The sequence below is a fragment of the Eptatretus burgeri genome, chromosome 3 (genome assembly GCF_056783735.1).
Source record: "Eptatretus burgeri isolate ZD-2024b chromosome 3, Ebu_testis_v1, whole genome shotgun sequence".
Classification (NCBI taxonomy): Eukaryota; Metazoa; Chordata; class Myxini; order Myxiniformes; family Myxinidae; genus Eptatretus; species Eptatretus burgeri.
In genome coordinates, this window is record NC_140963.1 from 79,186,458 (window position 1) to 79,207,116 (window position 20,659).

The window sequence follows — 20,659 nt, forward strand, 5'->3', positions numbered from 1 at the left end:
ACACAATTTTCCGAAACCATCCCTTTGTTTTTTAGTTCTTCAACGACAGCTTAATTTCTCTACCTTTTTCTTCAATCTTCGCGTTTTCTGCTGCGTAACCTTCAGTTTTTTCCTCAGGTTCTCGATGGTCTCGGTTGCCGTACCCAGCTTCCGTTTCATTTTACTGGGACTTGGATCGGCGCAGTACGCGTGGTCTGCTGAAGCCGACGGCCTTGGTGGTGAATCTGGCGCAGCTGTGAATTTTGGCTCTGGGGCCAGGTGTCTGTCAACCGGTGGTTTCCGATGTATCGGTTTCTGTGTAGAAAATAACATGATTAATATCGGATCAAAATTTCGAATTAACTGGTGAACACAAAACTGATAATTCACGGAAATTTTAGTGGTAAATTCAAAACAGTGCGAACCGCTTGATAGAATCACAATTGGAGCACTCTGATTCAGGATTCCATTTATTTTAATTACATATACAGGATGTCCATGAAGTTTGAAAATTTGCACTAAATTTGATTTCCGCAGGAATTTATTCATTTTATAAACATTTTGAATGTGGATGAATTTATAAATTAAATTGTTTTGAATCTATAAAAGTTTTAGAATTGATTTTTTGGGCACGAATACAAAACGACCTGCATCGTCTGACAGTCAGAATCGTACAGAAATTCATAGAAAAATCCTGGCAGCAAAGGAGGTCGTTTTCCGGGTATTCGCACCCAAAATCAATTCTTAAACTTTTATAGATTCAAAACAATTTAATGTGTCAAATAAATATTTGTATCAAATAAAAATATATAATATTTGTATCAAATAAATATGTATTTTTTTAGTGGAGACCATTGTAATAAATCGTGTATACTAACCTTCTGGAGATGAGGTGGAAATTTAAAGACGCTTGGTATGACGCCTTGTTTAAGCCGTTTCGTCTGGCCCGTACTGTCAAAGTCAGAGTTCAGGAAGTGTTCACAACAAAGTAATGTCACACCGGGCATTGGTGTAAAGTGTTCCCTTCTCTGTGCCTGGCACCATTGTCTGCACAACTTTTCATCCTTCGGGAATCTGGAGAAAAAAGATCCGAATGACGTTTTCGATTATTGGCATTTGAAGGGATGGAAGGATGGGTACTACACTTGGCGTCAGTGGAGTTAGATTTCTGATATCAAGATAGATATGACCCCCTAACCCTAAGGCGCGTAGGAAACAAAATGATTTTGGGGGTAACATCGGGTTAGATGGACCCTCGAAGCCAGGACCCTCGGAATAGGGAGGGCCTGTGCCCCCAAATGGACAAATATTGTGAGCTACCCGCCCAACTATTTACGCAGCCACGGTGGTCGATGGGGGGAATGAATCTCCGGAAAAAAATTGAATTCTAGACGCCTGGAAAACTCATTTCCGGCGTATTCCTGAATAATATCGTTTTTTTACATTTTCTTTCAAATTATCGACTGTACTTTGCCATCATTTGGATTGTTATACTGGCGTTTAGCGTTTAAATTGTAACTTCTTAAAATAATACTCTAAAAATAGATTGACGATTGAAAGAGAAAAAAAAGCATCAATAATCGCATTCTTACCGATGAAAGGTGCATGTGGAGCTCTTCCCAGACTTATTATTGCATCCAAATGCCACGCACTGTGGCATTTTTACGTTTACCGGTTCAAAATACTGGCAAAATAGTTAAAACTCTTAATGCATCTATAGGTTTTTTGAATTGCGCGCGACTAGCGAGTGGCAACGCAACATGGCCGCTGAGACATTTCCGGTGACTTCAGTTCTCACTGCTGCGAGTAGATGGCATTGCTGGTCCAGGTTATTATAAGAAGTCCGTGGAAGCCTCAGAGGAACGAACGGCCACGCACGTACGGGCACGCACTCGTGGAAATGATGAACGTATTTACAAATCGACAAACTATGTACAATAATTGGAAAGAAGAGAGTGCACGTCCGGACGGCAACAGATCTTAATCCCTCGTCTCCTGGTCTCGTGGTTTGTGAGAGGTAAAGAATTACATAAATGTTCACATTACAACTGATTTTAGCTCATTCCTTTGGTGAACCCTTTTGATGGCATGCAAATCAAGAACACAATCTTTAACGACGACGCTAACTATGAACCAATAATATTGTTATGGTTTCCACCACTCCAGCGTATGAGCGACCGCTTTTAGCTAATCGCAGCCGCGCGCCCACCAGACGTGGCAATCCTAGTCGCAGCTTTCGGATCAACGCCGAAATCCAGCTACGGGTGTGTTTTTAATCACACCGTAAATCAGCCAACTATTCTGTCCACGCGCGACAGGGTCCGATCGCCGAATTGTCGATTTACCTAAGTATGCGCGCAGACAGAAATGCCGGGGATTTACACCTCAACGGGACCTGCTTGGAAACGAGCCGCTTAAGCAGCTCGCTCCGTTTGCAATTTGCTGAGCGGTGTATTATCGCGAGGCCCCGTTGGACCCGATTATCTTATCAGCTATTAAAAGCCAGCTAATATTCCGTACGTAATAATGGCAGTCAATGACAGGAAAGGACGCAACGAACAGGTGAACATTTAAACAATGACATTTATTTCACACACCTATGCAATCAATGAAGGCACGTATGCAATGGGGGTAAGGGACAGGACACGAGCAAACAAAGACCTACAGCCGTTTGTCTATTATTTCTGTACACTTATAACAATTCTCTACTTAAGGACACTTATAACAATTCTCTACTTAAACCTCAGGAAAGGAAAGGGCAGAACTTGACCCGTAGGCCTTTAATGTTCGCGGAGCTGTGGAGACCGCAAGAGCTCCGAGAGGCCGAGCTGGTTACCTGCCACTCTCGTGGTGACTCGTTGGGTGACCCTCGATGTTTTGCCGTAAACACGGCAGCTCGGTTGGTCCAGGCCCCGCCGTGTGGCCTGGTGGATTGGCCTAGCCGACGATGCCTCAGAGGAACGAATGGGCCTTGCTCTCTTTTACGAGTTGATGCTCTTTTAAAAGCCCGCCCGCTCCTCAGCGTTGCTCGGACCGTCTCGGGGCCGGCTGGCGACTTCTCTCCGGCTGTGTCCACTGACCCACGGTTCGGCACCGTACTGCCGGCTTGGCTGCGCTCCGGGCTTCGCTGCGCTCCGATGACCCCGACTGCCTTCTACTGGACTCAAACCTTGACAGACTGCTCACAGACTTCTCGGCGAACCCAGACCGACTCCAGGCAAAACTACACTGACTCCTGGCGAACTCCGGGCAAAACTCCAGGCAAAAACTCATGAAACTCGGCGGTTCAGCCCTGCCTTTTATGGGGTCCGGGGGGGGGGTGAGTTTGATCCCCCACCTTCGATCTTTCACCCCCCGCTGGCTCTGCCCCTTTTGGTATTTTGATCCGATCTCGTCACGAAATGCGGAGAAAGCGGACATGGCAGAGATCACCGGCCGTGGAAAGCGGACGTCGCAGAGATCATCAGCTCCCACCCTAACGAGGGAGTCCCCGCGTATGTCGGCGGATGGTGTTCTTCGTGGGTATTCGCCGTGGCTGGTGAAAAGATGGCGGCACAATGGAGATGAAGGTGAGGCGATGTTGTTCGTTTGTGGAGATTTTGTTGAGGAGATGGTGAGATGTCATGGTTGGCGCTGTGGTGGGGATTGCGTGGTTGTTGAGATGCGGTTGTGGTTGTTGAAGTAGTGCTTGTTCCAAAATAAAGATAGCAAAAGAATAATGGCTGACTCAAAGATCACAGCCTGGTTACACGAATAAATCTCTTTAGACATCGGTGGGGAAATCTAATCTGAACACACACTTATCGACATAACTGATCTCTGGGAAACCTGAATGGTGTTCTGTGAATTTCCACAACTGTAACAATATCATAATCATCTCGCTCAACTTTAGCTCATTGGTTAATTAAATGCAGATTAAATAAAATGATGAATATTAATAATCCCAGGTAATAAAATACCAGGGTATCTGACCCTAACCAAAAGTAATAAAAGTAATAAGCACGTAGCCGGGAACTAAGCGAGTAATGGAATGCTAAATTGGGAGCTCAGATGCTAAATTAAGAACTGAACTCGTATCGGCGCTCTTTTAATAATACATGTGCTACGCAAAGCTTATCACACGTCAGCATTGTGCCTGGAGGTATAGTGACCTTGCCAAAAGTATGTTGACCTTAAAAATGCCCTGTTACGCAAAAATAACCCTTATAATTCACATGTCAAAATTTATTCAACTGAAATGTAATTCCCTTCTCGTTTCATAGAGGATATGGATGTCACAAAGTTTTTTGTGACAGCATCAAGTAGCGCATCCCCGACCACTCTCCTGGAGCAATCAAGTTCCCATAAAGAGGTGGACGATTCAAAGGAGAAGATGGTAGAAAAGGGTGCATGTGCGAGTACTCGGCCTAATTTCCCAGATCAGCCTTTTCAACCTCATGATGTCAGTTGTATCCCAGTCCAAATACTGCCAAACCGAAAGTTGAAGTTTCAACAACAGTGGTTAAAAGATTTTCCGTGGCTTCATTTTGATCAGAGCATCGGCGGTGTACTGTCACACCTGTACGGACGCTTCTCATGAAAAACTTACCGAACTTGCCCGCTGTGCAGAAGACGCATTTGTTTCAAAGGGCTTTCGTAACTGGAAAAAGGCTACAGAAAAATTCAGACAACACGAACGATCGAACACACATAGGCTTGCCTCTGAAAATCTGAAATGTCGCAGAAGTCAACCTGGTGTCCATGTGCAGCTGAGCAGCAAACTGCTAGAAAAGCAAAGATCTGCACAGTCAGTACTTCTGAAGATTATCACCTCACTGCAATATTTAGCCCGACAAGGTTTTGCAATTCGTGGGAAGGATGTTCAAGAAGATCTCATCGGCCTCTACCAAGTATCGTCAACAACAGGAGTATCACTTTGTAAGATGCTTCAGGATGTCCTAATTCGGTGTCAACTCCCTATTGAACACCTTAGAGCGCAGACTTACGATGGGGCAAGCAACATGTCCGGAAAGTACAAGGGCTGTCAAGCACAGCTAAAAAAACTCCAACCGCTGGCCAATTATGTTCACTGTGGAGCTCATGTCACCCAACTCATTACATCCAAAGCCCGACAAACACCCTTGTTCATGAGAGACGCCCTTGATTATGTACAGGTACTCAGCAACATCTACAACAACTCTGGAAAATTCAAGCATCTGTACTTGAATATCCACGCTGACGATGCTGACACTCCTTGCCCTACACGCCTGAGGCCAATTTGCCCGACTCGTTGGTTAACTCATTCTCCTGCCGTGAAACCGATATTGGATAACGATGAAGCGGTACTGGATACCCTTCAACAAGCAAGTGATGACTTTGGTACGAACACTGCATCGTGTGCCAACGGTATTCGAAGCTGTCTTTCATCAGGAAAGTGTGTTCTCGGTCTGTTTGTATCATTGCCCGTTCTCCAATCCCTTGAATACCTCAATAAGGCACTTCAGGGTTCACAAGTTACCGTCTCTGGTATGCTTACTGCTGCAAAGGTAACTGCACAGAATCTCCAATCTCTGTTTACCGATCAGACGTTTAAAGGTCCCCTGACATGCAAAATAAACTTATGTATGTATGTATATATATATATATATATATATATATATATATATATATATATATATATATATATATATATATATATATATATATACACACTAGCCGAAACCCCGTCACAGACGGATTCCGTTCATTCAACCACCCTCACCAGCTCACCCACACTCGAGGGACATGGACTGGACAGGGCGTGCTTGCCCCCGCCTACTCATCCCCCGCCCCTGCCCCATTCCCCCCGCCCCCGCCTTCAATGTGCTTACCCCCACCCAAAAATTTAATCACCCCGCCCCGCCTCTTCACTCCCCGCCCCCTGTCCACCCCCTCACACTCAACCCCGCCTAATTCATCCCAGCCCCCACCCACTCATTCCCCGCCCCATTTCCCCCCATCTCCCACTTTCAATTTGCTTACCCCCGCCCAAAAAATTGCTTACCTTGCCTCCTGCTTCTTCACTCCCCCGCCCCCATCTCTTCATCCCCCGCCCCTGCCTCTTCATTCCTCGCCCCCGTCTCAACGAAAAGTGTTTATTCTGCTTCAGATTTAAAAGTTGACTATTGCTACTATGTGTGATGCACTCTTACAGGTACGAAGTTTCTTTCGGTCCAGGTCACAGTACCGAGAAAAACGTGACGTGACCACTAGGAGGAGCAAAAAATTGGTCCTTCAGTATTAATATATATGTAGAAAATACAATGTTTCTTGTTACATTTTTTGTGTCAAATTCACATTCTGAGGTAGTCAGCATGTGCAGAAGAGGGTTTTACATTGCAGATGCTATTTTCGAGGAGTGGAATTACACCTCTTAGCGGTAACGGTCTGTCGACGACAGACATAATGACGTCACCGAATGACTGATGATGTCATGACGTCCCGACGCCTCTCAGCGGTGACGTCACACGTCGCCATGTAAACGAATGTAAAACGAAAAGTGTTTATTCTGTTCAGAGTTGAAAGTTGACTCTTGCCACTATGTGCGATGCACTCTTACAGGTACGAAGTTTCTTTCAGTCCAGGTCACAGTACCGAGAAAAACGTGATGCGACCGCTCGGAGGAGCACAAAATTGGTCCTTCAGTATTAATATATAGATACAACGTTTCTTGTTTATATATATATAACAGTATATATAACTGAATATACTATAACTATAATATACTGTGGTGCCCCCAGAATCCGAACGCCCCATTGTTTGAACAAATTGGAATCCGAACAATTTTTTTTGAGAAAATTTTGCCCTAAAAACCTAATACATTTTAAAAAACCGAACACAACGTAGTGTTCATGTTTGTTCACGTGTCTCCCCCACCTATTCGAGCCGCATCTTCGCTATATGTTCTGTGTGTTCACTCTTACACAAGCCTCAACATGGTATATTAAAATAAAAATAAAAAAGTGATATGATCTGGTGTTAAATGATGTGATTAGGGGCGGAGTGATATTGTTGTGGGGCCGAGTCTCGGTGGCGAGCACGACCGCTCGGCAGAGCAGTAGAGTCTGCTCCACCAAACACCCGGAATTTAGGTCGTACCTTTCAGATAAATCCGAAAGGTCACGGGTCCCTTAGCGGACCGAAGATTGCCAATAGGTCGACCATGTGGATAGGGTCAATTGCCAATTTCAATATACCTAAATACCCACACAGTCTAACTTCCGGGGAACCACACCCTCGGCCGACTCTGTCCGATCAGAGTCGCAGGATCCGGCGTAACCGAGCAGAGTTACCAGAGCCGCTCCGGACCAAATGAACAATTTGCTGCTTCGCTATTTCCCAACACGTACCATGCTAAGCCAATGAAAGAAACACAGAAATGAGCTGGTACATTAAACAAAAAGGGGGATATTTATCTACTATCCTAAAAAAATAGAATATGTTTGTATGTGTGTGTGTTTGTTTGTTACTTACGAAATCTAAAGATTTCGTAAGTATATTGATGACTTCCGTTTCTGTATGTTTGTTTGTAGGCACGATAAGTCGAGAACGGAAGAAGCTACCAATGTCAAATTGCACCACGTGATTCAGGAGGGTGGTGGCTAGCGCTGATTAGATTTTGGTCAAAATCGGTCAAGGTCACAGTGAGGTTAAACATCCAAAAAATGATAACTCGAGAACGGAAGAAGGTACCAATGTCAAATTACACCACGTGATTCAGGAGGGTGGTGGCCAGCGCTGATTAGATTTTGGTCAAAATCGGTCAAAGGTCCAGGTCACAGTGAGGTCAAACATCCAAAACATTTGATTTTTGATGGTTTGGTACAGAATCATCGTAGAAACTTCTGGTTTGCGTCGCTACCTTCTCGAGACAGCTTTTATTCGACAAGGTCAGAGGTCAAGTTGACGATTTCGTAAGTACCAGTCTATGACTGCTTGTTTGTTTGTTTGTTTGTAGGCACGATAACTCGAGAACGGAAGAAGCTACCAATGTCAAATTACACCACGTGATTCAGGAGGGTGATGGCTAGTGCTGATTAGATTTTGGTCAAAATCGGTCAAAGGTCAAGGTCACAGCAAGGTCAAATATTCAATTTTTGATGGTTTGGTTCAGATAACTCGAGAACGGAAGAAGCTACCAATGTCAAATTATACCACGTGATTCAGGAGGGTGGTGGCGAGCGCTGATTAGATTTTGGTCAAAATCGGTCAAAGGTCAAGGTCACAGTGAGGTCAAACATCCAAAACATTCGATTTTTGATGGTTTGGTACAGAATCATCTTAGAAACTTCTTGGTTTGCGTCGCTACGTTCTCTCGAGACAGCTTTTATTAGACAATGTCAGTGGTCAAGTTGACGATTTCGTAAGTACCAGTCTATGACTGCTTGTTTGTTTGTTTGTTCGTCCTTTATAGGCGGCCGAACCGTTGGATGGAATGAGATGAAACTTGGCATGAGTGATCCTTGGGACATGAGAACGGACATGGGGGGGGGGGGGTCAAGGTCATGGGGTCAAGGGGTCAAGGTCACCGGGTAACTTCAATTTCTCAATTTCATCCGATCGAGACGGGACCAACGCCATTCGACAGATAGTCAAAATTAAATGACACAGTTCATTGACAACATTCACTTCCGACTTCCAGTTTTCGAGTTATGACGTCATAAATTGACTAAAACGTCAATTTTTCATGTTTGCTTGTCCTTTATAGACGGCCAAACCGTTGGATAGAATGAGATGAAACTTGGCATATGTGATCCTTGGGAACGGACAGAAGGGGATCAAGGTCAAGGTCAAAGGTCACGGGGTCAAGGTCACCGGATAACGTCAATTTCTCAATTTCATCCGATCGAGACGGGACCAACGCCATTCAACAGATAACTGTACCCGCCCATGGGCGGGTACTTTGCTAGTTTATAACAATAATCGGGGAGGAAGCACACAGAGCAGAGTTATCCGAATATGAAAAAGTAATGTACAAGGAGCATAGGCACTTAACAGTTTCTACTTATCAGACGGGCCCACACCAGACACACACCCAAAGAAATGGACCCCGTCAGGTCTTTATTGAAAGCTTCCAGCTTGAGGAAAGGTGAGCTGGAGACCAGAGCTAGCTTGGACCTGTCCGCCTCGTGCTGTCTTTGACGTTCTGGCTCGGCGGGACTCGAACCCACAACAACGATGCCACTCCAAGCACCAGGGACGGAGGGTGAAGGACGGACACCAACCAGCACGAGGGCGGACAAGGCAGGGAGCGCCAGCAGGCAAGGCGAGGCGATCCGAGACGATCCAGCAGGCAAACCCCAACTGCCCCCAGTCGGATCGCGCCGATCAATTATTCACTCCCCGTCCAGGGAGGAGGGGACTCCCTCATGTAACCCGCCCCCCCCATACTGGACGGTTTTGGCGTGCGATCCGCTCATTGCCCCTGTGATGGATGCCCCCTCATTGCTCATCCCCTGTGATGGATGGCGGGCGTCACGGCGGACCGCCCCTCAAACAGGAAGATAAGTAATATTGTCCTGCGTTGGCTCCCATTGGCCGAACGACGGCAAACTCGCTTGCATCTCTCTGATTGGTCGAGAGAGACACCAAGTCCTTCATTGAACTCCGCCCTCCGCGAGTGTTATGGCGTCCAGATGGAGCGAGGCGAAGGTGTTGTTGTTGTAGTTGAAAATGTAAAAGAAAACCCTGGCTATCAAAATAACACCGCAGTGCACGAACATTTAATCACCCATTAAACAAAGGGACAGGACCCTGACGACTAACACATACTGATATAACTGATCTTTGGGACCTGAATGTTAAGTGCTCATGGTTTTCAAATTCGTAACAATATGATCTGGTGTTAAATGATGTGATTAGGGGCGGAGTGATATGATCTGGTGTTAAATGATGTGATTAGGGGGCGGAGTGATATGATCTGGTGTTAAATGATTCGATTAGGGGCGGAGTGATATGATCTGGTGTTAAATGATGCGATTAGGGGCGGAGTGATATGATCTGGTGTTAAATGATGTGATTCGGGGCGGAGTGATATGATCTGGTGTTAAATGATGCGATTAGGGGGCGGAGTGATATGATCTGGTGTTAAATGATGTGATTAGGGGTGGAGTGATATGACCTGGTGTTAAATGATGTGATTAGGGGCGGAGTGATATGATCTGGTGTTAAATGATGTGATTAGGGGTGGAAGGATATGATGTGATATGATCTGGTGTTAAATGATGCGATTAGGGGTGGAGTGATATGACCTGGTGTTAAATGATGTGATTAGGGGGTGGAGGGATATGATATGATGTGATTAGGGGCGGAGTGATATGATCTGGTGTTAAATGATGTGATTAGGGGCGGAGTGATATGATCTGGTGTTAAATGATGTGATTATGGGTGGAGTGATATGATCTGGTGTTAAATGATGTGATTAGGGGGCGGAGTGATATGATCTGGTGTTAAATGATGCGATTAGGGGCGGAGTGATATGATCTGGTGTTAAATGATGCGATTAGGGCGGAGTGATATGATCTGGTGTTAAATGATGTGATTATGGGTGGAGTGATATGATCTGGTGTTAAATGATGTGATTAGGGGTGGAAGGATATGATGTGATTAGGGGCGGAGTGATATGATCTGGTGTTAAATGATGTGATTAGGGGCGGAGTGATATGATCTGGTGTTAAATGATGTGATTATGGGTGGAGTGATATGATCTGGTGTTAAATGATGTGATTAGGGGGCGGAGTGATATGATCTGGTGTTAAATGATGCGATTAGGGGCGGAGTGATATGATCTGGTGTTAAATGATGCGATTAGGGCGGAGTGATATGACCTGGTGTTAAATGATGTGATTAGGGGCGGAGTGATATGATGTGATTAGGGCGGAGTGATATGATCTGGTGTTAAATGATGTGATTAGGGGCGGAGTGATATGATCTGGTGTTAAATGATGTGATTCGGGGTGGTGATGATCTGGTGTTAAATGATGTGATTAGGCGGCGGAGTGATATGATCTGGTGTTAAATGATGATTCGGGGCGGAGTGATATGATCTGGTGTTAAATGATGATTCGGGGCGGAGTGATATGATCTGGTGTTAAATGATGTGATTAGGGGGTGGAGTGATATGATATGATGTGATTAGGGGCGGAGTGATATGATCTGGTGTTAAATGATGTGATTAGGGGCGGAGTGATATGATCTGGTGTTAAATGATGTGATTAGGGGCGGAGTGATATGATCTGGTGTTAAATGATGTGATTAGGGGCGGAGTGATATGATCTGGTGTTAAATGATGTGATTAGGGGCGGAGTGATATGATCTGGTGTTAAATGATGTGATTAGGGGCGGAGTGATATGATCTGGTGTTAAATGATGTGATTAGGGGGTGGAGTGATATGATATGATGTGATTAGGGGCGGAGTGATATGATCTGGTGTTAAATGATGTGATTAGGGGCGGAGTGATATGATCTGGTGTTAAATGATGTGATTCGGGGTGGTGATGATCTGGTGTTAAATGATGTGATTAGGCGGCGGAGTGATATGATCTGGTGTTAAATGATGATTCGGGGCGGAGTGATATGATCTGGTGTTAAATGATTCGGGGCGGAGTGATATGATCTGGTGTTAAATGATGCGATTAGGGGGCGGAGTGATATGATCTGGTGTTAAATGATGTGATTCGGGGCGGAGTGATATGATGTGATTTGGGGTGGAGTGATATGACCTGGTGTTAAATGATGTGATTAGGGGCGGAGTGATATGATCTGGTGTTAAATGATGTGATTAGGGGCGGAGTGATATGATCTGGTGTTAAATGATGTGATTAGGGGCGGAGTGATATGATCTGATGTTAAATGATGTGATTAGGGGCGGAGTGATATGATCTGGTGTTAAATGATGTGATTAGGGGGCGGAGTGATATGATCTGGTGTTAAATGATGTGATTAGGGGCGGAGTGATATGATCTGGTGTTAAATGATGTGATTCGGGGTGGAGTGATGATCTGGTGTTAAATGATGTGATTAGGCGGCGGAGTGATATGATCTGGTGTTAAATGATGATTCGGGGCGGAGTGATATGATCTGGTGTTAAATGATGATTCGGGGCGGAGTGATATGATCTGGTGTTAAATGATGCGATTAGGGGGCGGAGTGATATGATCTGGTGTTAAATGATGTGATTCGGGGCAGAGTGATATGATGTGATTTGGGGTGGAGTGATATGATCTGGTGTTAAATGATGTGATTCGGGGCGGAGTGATATGACCTGGTGTTAAATGATACGATTTGGGGCGGCGTAATATGATCGGGTGTTAAATGATGTGATTGGGGGCGGAGTGATATGATCTGGTGTTAAATGATGCGATTCGGGGCGGAGTGATATGATCGGGTGTTAAATGATGTGATTAGGGGCGGAGTGATACGATCTTCGTGTTAAATGATGTGATTAGGGGTGGAAGGATATGATGTGATTTGGGGTGGAGTGATATGATCTGGTGTTAAATGATGCGCTTAGGGGCGGAGTGATATGATCTGCTGTTAAATGATGTGATTCGGGGTGGAGTGATGATCTGGTGTTAAATGATGTGATTAGGCGGCGGAGTGATATGATCTGGTGTTAAATGATGTGATTCGGGGCGGAGTGATATGACCTGGTGTTAAATGATGTGATTCGGGGCGGCGTAATATGATCGGGTGTTAAATGATGTGATTGGGGGCGGAGTGATATGATCTGGTGTTAAATGATGTGATTGGGGCGGAGTGATATGATCTGTTGTTAGATGATGTGATTGGGGCGGAGTGATATGATTTGGTGCTAAATGAAGTAATTGAATCACATTTGGTGTAGTTATTGAGGATTTTTTTTTTTTTTGATGCTACCAATTTACAGGGTTATATTAAAGCGAGAGTTTAGCCACTGGTCCGAAGATTTTAACTTTCTCAGCATTTCACCGACATCATGCAGGGAAAGTCCCAGTGCCGAGAATTACAGGTGAACTTGACCATTGTGACGGACAATGGAATAACAACGCAGCGGTGAAGACAAACATTGCGTGTGGAAACCACATCTGTACACTGTTATTGGACGGAAACTACGCTTCAAAAACAGGCCCAAGCAGCTTGCTGTAATCAGATGGTCATTATTAGGGTAGAATATACAGGGTGGTGCCCCCTTTATCACCGTGACGCATCGTGAGGTTCTGCACTCTCTATCTCCATCATTACTTGACCACCCTTCACCACAGGCTATATGGGGTCAATCAATCGGTGAGGTCCACTCTTCACACACAAACACCATACGGTTGGACATCTGATCAATATGACGAGTGACCTGATGTACAAATCTGGATCTACGGTGAGGGAACAAGGGCATCAGGCCAAGGAGAGGATGGTGCGAAATGAAAACATGGACCTGTTGATGTTTCACAAGACACGATTAAACTCCATGTGATGGTGCATTGCAATCAGGAGTACAAGGTCATTTTGTTAAAAGGTCAAACATTGAACCTAGCAAGGTCAACGGTGGTTGGTCATGAAGATCGCGGTAAATTAATGAATGAATGTTCATGAATCAGATAATATCAGTTGGAAGTAATAGCGCGGATCACAGGGTGTGATGATGGGGGAGAAGGTGAGCGTGAAGCTCACCGGGCGAGGGGAGAGGGTGAGCGTGAAGCTCACCGGGCGAGGGGAGAGGGTGAGCGTGAAGCTCACCGGGCGAGGGGAGAGGGTGAGCGTGAAGCTCACCGGGCGAGGGGAGAGGGTGAGCGTGAAGCTCACCGGGCGAGGGGAGAGGGTGAGCGTGAAGCTCACCGGGCGAGGGGAGAGGGTGAGCGTGAAGCTCACCGGGCGAGGGGAGAGGGTGAGCCTTTAGCAAATGCTCTCCAGACCTGCAGTGTTTGTAGATGAGTGTTGAACGGACTTTTCTCTCAGCCTATCTCTGGATCGCAGCCACTCGAGGGCAGGAAGCCACGGCCCGCCAAGGCAGCCCTTCCTTCCTCGCCGGAGCCCCGTCGCGCCTCCATGCATCACGCCGACCTCTAATTGCAGACCACCGCTGACAGGTGGACTATAACCTCTCTCACAATGTGAACTCCCGTCAGCACTTGTGCGCCGCAAAAGGAAAACAAAGCGAGAGTGGAACTCAAACAAAATGGGGGGGGGGGGGAAACGCGCTGTCCTGCCCGAAAGGGAAAGCACCAGATCGCGTTATCTCTGGACGTGTTCGTGGTTTGTCCGACTCCCGCTCGGGGACACGAGTCGCGGGTGCCTCGAGTTGGGGCGAAGCTTGACGGGCTCATAAAGCGGGAAGGTTACCGTGATAAGAGCCACGTGCTCTGGGCAATACAACCTATAATTGGCAATTTCCTATTGTTTATTGGTTCCTTCATTTTGTTTACACATGGTCACGGCTCTCAAACACACGTGGTTAAACACGAACGTGCTCGTGACGTACGTTATCAGCGCACGAATCATTGTGATCGTGATCATGAACTCGCTGTTCAAACAATTACATGAAACAAAGGACAAAATGTACCCGGCATGCATTGCGCTCCCATGGTGAGGGTCTCAACTGCTCGGATGTTCGATGGTGACGCATCCTCGAAGCAGCAATTTACCCTCAGTGGAAAATCTTTCACTCCCGATTTACTATTTACCGTAAAATGGGAAACAAAACTTTACTGCTCATCCACTCCATCTATGGTCGGTCCATCGTGTGACGCGGTGCGAAAACAAGACCATTGGTTTGGGAACCGCCCCTGCCTCACCAATCGGGTGCATGCTCATAACCGGGCGTTTCCGTTTCACGTCACGTGATGCCAGACGTCGCTCTTCCCCTCACTAACGCGTCACTTGTGCCTCATCATCGTCATACGAACACGTCACGTGGCGTGAACAAGTTCTGATGCGTCACGTGGCGTGAACAAGTTCTGATGCGTCACGTGGCGTGAACAAGTTCTGATGCGTCACGTGGCGTGAACAAGTTCTGATGCGTCACGTGGCGTGAGGGCGAACCGGTGCACAAACGTGCTTCGAACGCGCCACATGGAGGAAACCGACATGCCAAGTGGTCATTAACGCATCACGTGGTGGGTGGTGCAACGCGGTGTATGAACGCATCATTAACGTATCACACAGCTCCAACCGTTGTGTTAATGCATCACATATGTGCCACGTAGCTCCAACCGGTGTGCTAACACATCACTAACGCATCATGTGTCGTTAACCAGTGAGTTCACGCGTCACTTCGGCCTCACGGGCACATTAAAGCGTCACAAGCCGGTGCACCAACTCGTCACACGGCGTGAGCCGGTGCACTGACGCGTCACGCGGCGAGAGCCGGTACACTGACGCGTCACGCCGCGCGAGCCGGTGCACTGACGCATCACGCGGCGCGAGCCGGTGCACTGACGCGTCACGCGGCGCGAGCCGGTGCACTGACGCGTCACGCGGCGCGAGCCGGTGCACTGACGCGGCGCGAGCCGGTGCACTGACGCGTCACGCGGCGAGAGCCGGTGCACTGACGCGTCACGCGGCGCGAGCCGGTGCACTGACGCGTCACGCGGCGCGAGCCGGTGCACTGACGCAGCAAGCGGCGCAGGCCAGTGCGCGAGCGGGTGCACTGATGCGGCGCAAGCCGGTCCTAAGACGTGGTACGTGCCACGAGCCGGTGCACTAACGTGGCGTGAGTCGGTGCATTGACGCGGCACGTGGCGCGAGCCGGCGCACCGACGCGGCGCGAGCCGGTGCACCGACGCGGCGCGAGCCGGCGCACCGACGCGGCGCGAGCCGACGCGGCGCGAGCCGGCGCACCGACGCGGCGCGAGCCGACGCGGCGCGAGCCGGCGCACCGACGCGGCGCGAGCCGGCGCGGCGCGAGCCGGCGCACCGACGCGGCGCACCGACGCGGCGCACCGACGCGGCACGCGGCGCACCAACGCGGCACGAGCCGCGAGTCGGCGCACTAACGCGACACGTGGCTTGAGTCGGTGCACTAACGCGACACGTGGCGTGAGTCGGTGCACTAACGCGACACGTGGCGTGAGTCTGTGCACAAACGCATCACACAGCGAGAGCCAGTGCATTTAAGTGTCACGTGCCACAAATCAGTGTACGAAGGCGTCACTAATTGATCACATCATGTTCAAACCTCAGCTTCCACAACCTTGGCGCTCATTTTTGTTTTTGAATGTAATTTGTCCATGAATAAGGATAACCGAAGGTAAACACACTTGCACGGCCATCTTTACTATAATTCACCGTCTGTCCGTCTGTCTGTTCCCAGGTTCCGCAAAAACAGCTGAACCAATTGCAACCATTTTTTGGGTGTGTAATCCTGGGACCCCTTGGAGTAAAATAGGCATAAATATAATAACATGACCCCCTTGACGGTTGCCGTTGGGAGCGGGTACTTCTCGTTTATCAAATTCACTCCGCAAAAAAAAAAAAAGTTCTTGAGAAGTATGTTGATCACTTCCATTTGTTTGTCCACTCACTATTAATCGTCTACAAGTCACAATTTTAAACCGATCTTCATGAAACTTCACCAAATGGTCGTATTGGTGGTCCGACAAAATGCTATTTATTTTTGAGGTCAAAAGTTCATCATCGGCAAAAGGTCAACAACTTTTTCAAATGTTCTAAAATCCTCAATTTTCATCCGATTGACTTGAAACTTGAAGAGAATTTGCATATCAGGTCGCTGAATTCAACCGCAAACTATTTTTGAGGTCAATATTGGCCAAAAGGTCAACACCGGCTGAAATTTCCGAAATCCTCAATTGTCATCTGATTGACTTGAAACTTGAACAGGATTTGCATACCGGTATCAGGTCAATTAATTGAACCACCAATTATTTTTAAGGTCAAAAGGTCAACATAGGCCTGTTTTCTCAAGGGCCAAAAACTAAATACATCACTATATCTCATAAAGTTGTGGTCGAGTTATGACAAAACAAGGTGGATGAGTTGAATAGGTGAAAAGAACAAACGGATTGGATTTTGGTTCGAATCCAGCCCATCAGTGGGATACAAAATGTAAACTGTTCCGTGGAGGAATACGCTCTACCGAGTGCCATTCTACGTTGTGCTGTTTTTCCAAGTGTCGCTCTATGAGTGATTTTTCATTACATTATTTTCACCGGGACACATTGGAAAACAGTTTTACAAACGCAATTGTATAAAATGATCGTGTAGTGCAATCACGAACCCCCTCCCCCCCGCACTCCCTCCCCCCCGCACCCCCCCCCCAAGGATCATGCAGATCACCGATGTGATTTACCATTCTCACTACCGGCAATGACAAACACCGGCACGTTTACTACAATTTACAACTGCAGTGCTCTTTAAAACTGATAGATTAAGCAATAGTGTAATTTAGCACAATCGCATGACGTCATAAAGCCCACGTGGTGCGGTGTTATACCGGGATTATCAGGTACAGATAAACCTGTTTCTATACACAACCATGCCAACACCGCAATATAAAACGTTGAGACGTCACGTGTGTGGTGAGTCCACATACCATGCATTTACCTATTAACCAGATGCCTAACACCCGTTCAAAATGAACCCTCCTCTCCTGACCTCACCTGTTACCTCCACATGACGAGCTGCGCTAAACCTTAGCCTTTACAGAGCATAGGTGCTGCCGAGGTAGTTTCTTGTCATGGGTTGTACTGGCTGGTTTGCCATTGCCTTCTCAGCAGTAGTCAGGGCAGGACTTTGTAATTTTCAGGGTGCCGGCGATAACTCGTCTTCTCTTAGCAAACACCGTGGGAACTTTAACGTCAACTTTTAAGCAATCTACTCTTCACCATCGAACGACACCGTTGGGTCTCCGACGTCAACTAACTAATATAATGCTAATCCGGTCGTCCGCAGTTTAATGTCCATCCTCGAGACGGCACACACATCGTCCTGCATAAAAAACGTCAGTATGAGAGTTTGTTGCTGGGTCGGGATTGGAACCTCCAAGGTGCAAGGCATCCTAAAAGCCTGACAACGCCATTACCTCGCGTCTTTTTACGCGTGAAAATCCTATTGTAATTTATTAGTCCGAAAGTCCATTCCAACGAGAGAGAGAGAATCTTTAAAGTCTCGTGACTACAGGTCGTTGGGGCCGGTTTACTTAGTCCCTCCCGGGAAAGGGGTACTCCGCAATGCATCGCACCCTGCTGTCACCGAACTCGCCCACAGAATCACGATGTATATGTTATTAACGAAGGCATTGCTGAACTTCAGGCGGGAAACAAGGTCGGACGATTTCAAGGATTCTAACCCGGCATGACCGCCGGACGTTCATGCGCAAAAGGCGGACTCTGCACACCACCTGGATGTGCTCACAAACTGCGTACACAAAGGTCTGCAGCCCACAGGACTCCGACAAAGCACGTAAAGCACCATACGGCATCGTCGGTGAGACCACCCAAACGATGTGCCACTTTCAGACAGACAAAGCGAGCAGACACCATCACGGGCAGTAAACAGCCTCTCGTAAACATAGCCCGCTGTCTAGACAGGAGAAAATGCCCTCTCGGCTTGAGTCTCGATCACCTCGTGGGCACTAACACCCCCTCCCTGCCTAGCTCCTCACGCCCTCACCTCCACCCTATCTGGCCACGCAGATCTCCTCTATTTCCTAATTAAACTTGACCCATCTCTCTGTCTGGACCCAACGAAAGAAAAAAACAAACTCTCTGCCTTTATCGGTTCCCAACTCGGGAGTTTGATTGACGTTATCAAGATCGATCACAAATCGATGAAACCTCGGCATGTTAATGGCGTGGTCCTGGAAACCGTCTCGGAAAGAGTTTCACTGTTCATTTTTGGGAAAAGGCTGTCAGGAAATCAATCGATTATTCCTGACAACGAACCCCCCCCCCCCCGTACCCCAACTCCCTCGGCCACTCCTCCTCCCCCCCAATCACAAAATAAATGGAAAACTTCTTCGAAAAAAATCTTCGACAAGACTATCGTTGCAGGGACACCCGAGAGGGGTGTTCGAAACTTCGTGAACGTGTGTACACGGGACAAAGTTTTGATAGGTCCTCGTAGTTCCTCTCGCACCTCATCATTTTGACCTCCTCGTGGGAAAGTTAACCCTCATGCATTCAAGTAAAACAGGTGCACAGATACCTTTCGAACTACCATGTAGTTGTCCGTCTTCTAACGACAAAACCCGATGAAAACCCAACAAAACGGCCAACACGTCGCAAACCAAAGCCGAAGACATCATCCCAAGACCCTCGGTGGATTCCAACCCATCCACGAGGGACAGTTTCTGAAAACGTCTGAAAATTTATTTAAAAAATGGGGGAAAACGGGACAAAACGGAGACGTCGGCGACATCAGCAAAAACTTCAGGACAAGGCGAGGATATCAAAGGACGTCGAGAGCAGGAGCGATAACAAAACAAGCAAATAAAACATCTCTGCTTATGAGCAAAACGTCCCCATTTGAATTGATCCTGCACCTCAAAGCGAAGCGCGCTCTTCCTTTCGATCGTTATCGCACTTTGTGACGCCTTTACGAGCGAAATCGGTGCATACGAGCTCTTTTTACGGTCGGGCCGGAAAATTGAGTTTCTTTCAACCTGTCCTTGTGCAATAAACCATTAAAGGAATGCGAGGCACGAGGGAGAGAGAGAGGGAGAGGGAGAGAGAGAGAGGAAGAGGGAGATAGCACAATAAAATAATCCCTCCCATCCTATATTCACTCGAGCATTCAGTGACCCTTACTTTGGAGCTTTCGAACGACGTTTGGCCAGTATGGGAGACGATCAAACGAACGAATGGAGTCGTCGAGAAACTCACTGGTATCTGGTGTTTCGTTTGTGGAAGCGAACGACGAACGTGGGCTCTCGACACCAGGGAGAGAAACTTTGTTGGTGTTTGTTTGAGACGTGTAAATTAATTAATGTAACTTTTTAGATTGTATTTATTTGTTGTTTTTGTGCATTCAAAGGATCACCTACCGACCGAGATATCTTGAACAAAGTTGCATTGATTCACGACCTGAAAATCCGTGACACTTACATCATGAACTGAGTCGATCCGTTTGAAAATACTGACCATTTATGGTAACATATCATTACATGAAATAACTAGAAAGACACTCGGTGGAGCGCATACCTCCACCAGGCTGAACCAGTTGACGTTGTATATCCCACTGATAGGCTGGATCCGAATCCGGTCCTTAACCAAAATCGAATCGGCTTGTTCTTGTCACCAAACCAACTCGTCAACCAAGTTTTGGTATAATCTGTCCACAACTTTTTTAAATATCATGCTGTACTGCACATCGCTTTTGGTCCCATTCTCTCCAAAGATGAAGAATCACTTATGTCATTAACAAAATAAATTCTCATATCGGGATCCAGACTTGGATGTTCACCAAACTCGAATCAATTCATCCTGTTCACCCACCAAACGTGTCCTCCAGGTTTCGTCCGAATCCGTCCATAACTTTGTGAAATATCCTGCTCACTGACGAACAAACAGACAAAGACAGGAGTGAAAACATAAACTCCGTCCACTGTCGGTGGTGGACGTAAAAATAATTTTGTTACACTTGGTATCATTTTTTGTCAACGACGTAAGTAGGCTCATAGACTAGACAGGTGACAAAGGGCCGAAGGCAACGCACTGGCAGTGGGACAGTTTG

The 20,659-nt window shown here is 47.0% G+C and overlaps 1 long non-coding RNA gene across 1 annotated transcript in view; it reads left to right on the forward strand.

The window, feature by feature from the left end:
• The first annotated feature begins 3,391 nt into the window (after positions 1 to 3,391).
• Positions 3,392 to 20,659, forward strand: part of LOC147030269 (uncharacterized) — an 86,794-nt gene continuing 69,526 nt past the window's right edge. Inside the window, exon 1 of the long non-coding RNA XR_015056285.1 lies at positions 3,392 to 3,548. This is a non-coding gene — a long non-coding RNA (uncharacterized LOC147030269). The remainder of the gene's footprint in view (positions 3,549 to 20,659) is intronic.